This window comes from Gekko japonicus, unplaced genomic scaffold, assembly GCF_001447785.1.
Source record: "Gekko japonicus isolate JY-2015 unplaced genomic scaffold, Gekko_japonicus_V1.1 scaffold667, whole genome shotgun sequence".
NCBI lineage: Eukaryota > Metazoa > Chordata > Lepidosauria > Squamata > Gekkonidae > Gekko > Gekko japonicus.
The window spans coordinates 152,537-160,934 of NW_015163623.1; positions in this window are offsets into that span (position 1 = coordinate 152,537).

Consider the following 8,398-nt stretch of genomic DNA (forward strand, 5'->3'; position numbering starts at 1 on the left):
TTCTTTATTTTTAAACTAATATTTCAGTTATACAATAATTGTCGGTATGAATAGAGGGAATAAAGCCTACATGGCAAACGAGGAAAATAAACCTTTGTGGCTAGGTCTTTTTAAAGAAAGGAAGAGAACTGTATTTATCTGAAACCATTATGCTTTTGAAACATATTGAAACCATTGTGCTATTATGCTTCTAAATAAACTCTGTTTATGTTTACTTATTCCCTGTCCCAGATAGCCCAGGCTAGCCCAGTCTTGTCAGATCTGGGAAGCTAAGCAAGGTCAGCCCTGGTCAGTATTTGGATGGGAGATCACCTACGCACACCAGGGTTGCAACACAGAGCCAGGCAATGGCAAATCACCTCTGAACGTCTCTTGCCTCGAAAACCCCAGTGTCACCATAAGTGACTTGACAGCAAAAAAAGTTCAAGAGAAAACAGCTGTTTTATTTAGAGTACAGGATCCCCTTTTACCTCAGAGCCAACCCCTCGTGTTGAACATTCTGTCAGTCTAGCAAATATAACTAGCCCATCCTGTTCTTTGGGTTCAACTAAGAAGTCTAAGGCAAGAGCCTTCGGGAACACTAAGGAAGGCAAGGAGACAGCATAACACACGTCATCTCAGAACACTATGGAGAGGTGCCTTACTGCCATTACAGGTGTTACCTATAAGGGGTCTCAGAAAGAAGTAAAATGTGACAGAGTTGCACTCCCCCTAAAGGAGCAGGTTTGTAGCTTGGGGGTGTAGCTGGAACCAGGCCTCCTGTTGGATAAGCAGATGGCAGTGATGGCCAGAGTCACCTTCCACCATCTTTGGTTGGTGAGTCAGCTGTGGCCTTTCCTATGTAAAGAAGATCTTGCCACCATGGTGCCTGCCCTGGTAAGATCTAGATTACATTACAGCAATGCTCCCTATGTGGGGCTGCCCCTGAAAAGTGTCCAGAAACTACCATTGGTACAGATTACTGTGGCAATAATGCTACCTAGAATGGGTCATAAGGGTCATATCACTCCAGTTTCTTTGCATCTGCAACGGGATTCCAGTTTGCATTTGGGCACAATTCAAGGTGCTGGTATTGACTTTTAAAGCCTTGTATGGCATACCTTCAGGACTACCTGCTCCCATAGAAGCTCTGCTTCAGGTGCCCCCGTCATCTGATGTGAAATGGGTAGCGAAAGGGCCTTCTCAGTCATGGCACCAAAAATGTGGAATTTCCCTCACACACTCCCGGGAGATCCATCTGTCCCCCTCTATCATTGTCTTCTATCAGTGGGTGAGGACTTTTTTGTTTCATTTGGTATTCCCTTCGTGACTATCCTTCCTGTTTATGTTTGAATTGCTGTTCTAAAAAACCAACTGTTCAAATGGATTTTTAATATCTTTTTAACTGTTCACTGCTGGGACTGAATTGGATGGAAAGGTGGGGGGGGATAAATAAATATACATATACCTCAAAACCAGGATGTCATTGGAGGTTATAATGCTGTATTGCCTGTGGTATGGATTTGCTGTCACATGAAAGCAGGGTAACAACCCCATAGCAGATTGCCAGTGACCTGTTTGTGCATGGAGTTGTGAAAGTTGTTTTCCTGCATTGCTGTCCATTCCTGCAGCCCCTTCTGACTCCTGGAAAGATCATTCCTGGGGATGTGGGACCTATATGTTGGGAGGGGCGCTTTGGCATGTACCATTAAATTAGCATACATCTTTTTTAAAATACTCTTTTGATTAAAAATGTGCAAATGGAAGCAGCATGTAGAGGTAAGTTACCAGAGCAATAAAATAGTAAAAAGCCCAGTAGCACCTTTAAGACTAACAAACTTGATTGTAGCAAAAACTTTTGAGAAACACAGCTCTCTTCGTCAGATGCTACAATGAAGTTTGTAAGTCTTTGAAAAGTACTGAGACTTACTAGTGATTTCAGCTCTCATACTTTATTTCAGCTCAGAACAAGACGAGAGTACCCAGCTCGCGGGCTGGTTTATATGTGCACAAACCCCGCTCCCCAAACACACCCACACACAAGTGATTGGCTATTTACAGTGGCCGAGAGTTCCATAGGCTCTCAGCCAGGAGCCTAGCCTGCCGATAGGTGCCGGCTAGGATCCGCTTGTCCCATTGTTACTGAGAACGAAGCTCGGTCGCTTCGCCTGACCGCGTGGCGAAATGGCCGCGCACATGGTCTGATATGGATACATTATAGTCTTAAAGGTGCTACTGGGCTTCTTACTATTTTGCAGCAACAGACTAACACAGCTAACTCCTCTGGCTCTATGACCAGAGCAATAAACCATCTCTTACATTGTAGAGCATGGCCTGGCTTTGAATGGAAAAAAATAACTAGTCCTCAAAGTCAGTAGGAATCCCACTCATATATTCCTATCCTATGTCTGAAAACTATTCAGGTATATTTTCTTCACTTTCAGAAAGAAATGCATCACTGCTTAGAGAGGGGGTGCTGCATGAAGGAGTTCTTTGTCTGTGCCAGCAGCCCCACAGTCACAAATAATGCATGTGATGATAAATCCACTTCTTTTTTTTGCTCAGCCATAGGCTTTCTGAATATTCAAGATACTGGACGTCAAAGGTCTGTTATTCTTGTGGCAAGAAGGACAGAAGACATCTTTGTGAAAGTATTAACACAAGCTTTTAGAACAGGCAGTTACAGAAAACAGTAGGAAGAAAATAACTGAACCTTTTATAAATGAAACATGAATGGCTGGTCTTGGTGATGCTGGGCCAGAAAACAGGGCCTCAGTAGTTTATTTCACATACGGTACTTATATCCTGCCATTTCACCATTTAGGTCTTCAAGGTGGTTAACAACATCTTGATGACAAAATCTTGGTAAAACCTTCATAGGAAGGATCTTAATAAACGACATTTGAGGCAGAAAACCAGGTCTTCTCCTGCCAGTGCTAGGGATGCCAGCCTCCAGGTGGGACCTGGGGATCCCCTGGAATTACAGCTCATCTCCAGACTACAGAGATGAGTTCCCTGGAGAAAAGGGATGTTTTGGAGGGTGGCATTGAACCCCACTGAGGTCTCTGCCCTCCCCACCCCCAAATCTCCAGGAGTTTTCCAACCTGGAGCTGGCAACCCTAAACCCCTTGCCCCCAGCCGGTAGCTAGGGGGGACCTGGCAACCCTACCTGCCACACATTCTTTTCATAGGCTTCTGTTATGCTTGATGGCAGTTAGTAGCCTCAGATGAGTCAGCTTGATGAAATTGCCCACCCTCCTTGATGATCAGTCCACATTTACTCCATTTACATCCCATTTTTAACACCAGTAGCTGTTTCCCCCTGTTTACTTATTTATTTCTGACTTCAACACACTTTGCACATATTTTTGTTGTTGTTGTTGTTCCAAATGTCAGGCTAAATGAAGCAAGAGTCCACTGGTGCCTTAAAGGCTAACCAAGTGTTTTCCAGCATAAGCTTCTGAGAGTCAAGAGTTCACTTTGTCAGATAATTTTGCTGCAACCAACAGACAAACAGGGCTATACCCCAGGAATTATAACCAGAATGAGAAGCCCCACTTTTGAGTAGTCCTGCTTAGGTTTGCTCCCTGAGTCTATCAAATCTAGATTATTCTGAGGATTTGTTTCCTTGTGTCTATGTTACTGTGGGCCTTTCCAGATGTCAGACCTATTATATGCAGTTATCTGTTTTCATGTGTCAGTTCTTTGTATTGTTTATCACAATTAGTGATTAGTGTGTTGAATCTCCTGTTTTTTACCTCAGGTATCCACCCCACAAGTTCTATGATTATTTGGTGTTGTATCTGTCTCCTATGACATTCTGAACATTTGCATTATGTGATGGGACGTGGCTTTGACTGACCTCCTGTTGTGTCAGAGTATTGGAATGGATACTATCTATAGCCTTTTGTATCTGTGACAAATACAAATAATCCATAAAAGTTACTTGTCCACAAACATTTTTTCAGATTTATCTGTATATGTACAACCATGTACATATGGTTGGGTCTGGATTTGATAGATAGAGTGCCTGAAGAACTATGGACGGAGGTTCGTGACATTGTACAGGAGGCAGCAATCACCACCATCCCAAAGAAAAAGAAATGCAAGAAAGCAAAGTGGCTTTCTGATGAGGTTTTACAAATAGCAGAGGAAAGAAGGAAAGCGAAAGGCAAAGGCGAAAAGGAAAGATTTACCCAACTGAATGCAGATTTCCAGAGAACAGCAAGGAGGGATAAGGAGGCCTTCCTGAATGAACAGTGCAAAGTAATAGAAGAAAACAATAGAATGGGAAGGACTAGAGATCTCTTCGAGAAAATTGGAGAAATCAAGGGAGCGTTCCATGCAAAGCTGGCCATGATAAAGGACAAAAATGGTAGGGACCTAACAGAAGCAGAAGAGATTAGGAAAAGATGGCAAGAATACACAGAAGAACTATACAAGAAAGACCTCGATGTCCTTGACAACCACGATGGTATAATCACTGACCTCGAGCCAGACATCCTGGAATGTGAAGTTAAATGGGCCTTAGAAAGCATTACTAACAAAAAAACCAATGGAGGTGATGGTATTTCAGCTGAGCTATTCAAAGTCTTAGAAGATGATGCTGTTAAAGTGCTGCACGCAATTTGCCAGCAAATTTGGAAAACGCAACAGTGGCCACAGGATTGGAAAAGATCAGTATACATTCCAATCCCAAAGAAGGGCAATGCCAAGGAATGTTCAAACTATCGCACAATTGCACTCATATCACACGCTAGCAAGGTCATGCTCAAGATCCTACAAGCTAGGCTTCAACAGTACGTGGATAGAGAACTGCCAGAAGTACAAGCTGGGTTTCGAAGAGGTAGAGGAACTAGAGATCAAATTGCCAACATTCGCTGGATTATGGAGAAAGCAAGAGAGTACCAGAAAAATATCTACTTCTGCTTCATTGACTATGCTAAAGCTTTTGACTGTGTGGATCACAACAAACTATGGCAGGTCCTTAAAGAGATGGGAGTACCAGACCACCTCACATGTCTCTTGAGAAACCTGTATAAGGGCCAAGAAGCGACAGTTAGAACCGGATACGGAACAACTGATTGGTTCAGCATAGGAAAAGGAGTACGACAAGGATGTATACTGTCACCTTGCTTATTTAATATATATGCAGAGTACATCATGCGAAATGCTGGCCTGGATGAATCACAAGCGGGAATTAAGATTGCTGGGGAAAAGATCAACAACCTCAGATATGCAGATGATACCACTCTAATGGCTGAAAGTGAAAAGGATCTAAAGAGCCTCTTGCTCAGAGTAAAAGAGGAGAGCGCAAAAGTGGGCTTGAAGCTCAACATCAAAAAAACTAGAGACATCACCCCGCCAACAAAAGTCCGCATGGTCAAAGCAATGGTATTTCCTGTAGTCATGTATGGCTGCGAGAGTTGGACTATAAGGAAGGCCGAGCGCCGAAGAATAGATTCTTTTGAACTATGGTGCTGGAGAAGACTCTTGAGAGTCCCTTGGACTGCAAGAAGAACAAATCAGTCAATCCTAAAAGAAATCAACCCTAACTGTTCCCTGGAAGGCCAGATAATGAAACTGAAGCTCAAATACTTTGGCCACCAAATGAGAAGGGAGCACTTACTGGAGAAGACCCTGATGCTGGGAAAGATTGAAGGTCAAAGAAGACGGGGACGGCAAAGGATGAGGTGGTTAGACAGTGTCATCGATGCAACGAACATGAAGTTGAGCAAACTTCAGAGGACAGCGGAAGACCGGAAGGCCTGGCAGGAGCTGGTCCATGGGGTCGCAAAGAGTCGGACTCGACTGTGCGACTGAACAACAACAAAACAACCATGTTCATTTTGTAGCACAGCAATGGCCATTTCCTTTACAGGCAATTTGTACTTGGCACAGATGACCAGGCAAATGGCTGTTTCTGATCCTACCTTAACTGAAAAGGATCTGTAATAACTAACACCACAGAGTGACCCCAACAGTATAAAAAGCATACAAGGTCAGCTTTTGCCAGATCCACAACCAGATCTGGGAGAGGAAAATTAAACAAGAAATATGCTGGAGGCTAAGAGATCTTTTCAAAGCGATGTTCTTTTCACCTTTTTTTCCAATTTAAATGGTGTCACTGAGTTTTCTTACACTCTTACCAGCATAACAGATGTTTGCGTTTAGTGGCTAATTTAGATTACAATTCAGTTTGTACATTAAGTTACTTAAATCCAGTTGTTCAGTTCCAAAAATGCCTATTTATGAGCACAGCAACTGGTACAGTCACACTTGGATGTGAAATGGAAAAGGGAGAAAAAAAATGTCAGTTTAAAAGGTACAGTGTAAGCTATTGTCCCTAGGCTTACTTTCAGCCTCTGCTAGTGGCCTGTATAAACTGAGTTTATATGCTGTAAAATTAAAGGGCAACATCATACCAATAAGAGCAAAATCCAAAGCTCAAGTGTAGTGTCTTATTCCTCAGGGCTCAGACAACCCAAGGCATTCCGTGGCTATGCCTCCTGATTGGGGTGGGAGGAGTATGAAAACCTTTGTCCCAGGCCCTAGCTATGGTAGTACAAAAAGGGGCTGAGCCCTATCAGTCATTTGCCATGCCCCTCCAATCAGCACTAGGGGTTGGTGTGGTATCTGTCACAAGTCTTTCAAGTGTAAATTCTGTATGTAAAATAGGAAGGAGTTGAGGTAAAAAGGTGTGAATCGTGTCATAAATCTTCCAAACACAAATTGTCTATGCAATTGGTTAGAACAGAATGAGCAGTTAGCAGGGCTGAAGAGTCCTGATTTTAAAAGCCGGGGGTGTATGTGTAAAATTTTGTGTGTGTGTGTGTGTGTGTGTGTGTGTGTGTGAGAGAAGTGTGAGGGGGGGAGGGGGAGAGAGAGAAAGAAGGAGAGAGAGAGAGAGAGAGAGAGAGAGAGAGAGATGTAACTAGATCCCTCATGCTATTTGATTACATTTTTATAAAGCATGTAATCCATCTTGAGTCTCAAGTCGAAAATTGGTAACTAAATAATAAAGTTTAAATAAATATATAGTAAACAAATAAATAATGATGAGTTGATGACCACCACAGTACTAATTTGCTCCGCCAGTAAAATTTTTCTGGCTATAGGTGTGATTTGTTTCCCCAAAGCCTCATTTTAATTAAGGTAATAACTGGCATCTCTGAGCAGTAGCATTTGATACTGCAGATGGAGGAGAAACCATATGATTGAATGTGGTTTCATTGATATATGTGAACAAGAATAGTTTTTAGTGCTCCATTTCAATGACTGGGTTGGAAGGAAAAAGAAAGTTCAATTTTGTGGTCTGTGCTGTCCCAAATGGGTACTGCACTTGTGCCATCCTGCAGTGGAGAAAATTCTACAAATTTCAAAAAGGTGCAAAGCACTCCCCCCCCCGCATGTCATCTTTTCCCAACCCTTTTGATGGACATATAGGGGGAAGGGAGCACTCTTTCAGTTCTAAGATGCCACCATTGATGGAAAAATATTTTTGGTGAGCTGTTGTCCCTATTTTCAGTTTGGAGTGGCGCAGGAATGATGAGAATTTGAAAGTATGGGACATAACATGTTCTAGGACTGCTACATCTTTATCATCTTGGATATGGTTAAGTAAGCAAGATCAAAAAAGAAAGCATGGTGATGTAATAGCAATGACAATAGCAATGGTCAGGTTTGGGGACACTGGTGCGAGAATTTTGTTGGACGTTTTTCAGTACTGACCCCAGTGTTAGGTGATAAAATGTTTCATACAACTAGTACCTGGGAGGACTTTCTGTTTTATGAAGAAACTAGGAATAAGGCCCGTTGTGAAAATAAATACAACGAGCTTTAGAAAGAGGCTCTGGGAGAGTGCCAAAGCCCTGGCCACTCAGTGTCAATTTGCCATGGCAATCTCCTCAAACCCCACCATCTCCAGGCTCCACCCCTGAAATCCCCAGGAATCTTCCAACCTGGAGTTGGCAACTCCATCCCCTTCCCAGCTAACTATCAACCTACTGTTATTTGCCCCTCTGACTGCAGCTGACTTCTGCCCTCCCTCCTGGAGATCAGTCGCAATTCTGAGTGATCTCCCCCCTCACCTGGAGATTGGCAACAATGGTTCCCCAGGATAAAATGGCTGGTTGGGAGGGTGGAGTCTATGGCATCATACCTGTCTGAGGTGCCACTCCTCCTCAGACCTCACCCTCTCAAGGTTACATTCCTCAAATCCCCAGGAATTTCCCACCTGGAGTTGGCAACCCTATCTCCTTCCCAGCCAATCATCAACCTACCTTTATTTCCCCCTCACTCTTCAGCTTTCCTCCCCCACACACACACGTGCAGTCTCTACCGTGCTCTGAAGCCCTGACTGCCACATCACATTGGCTGTCATGGGGGGGGGGGATCTCAGCAGGGCAATCTTCTTTCC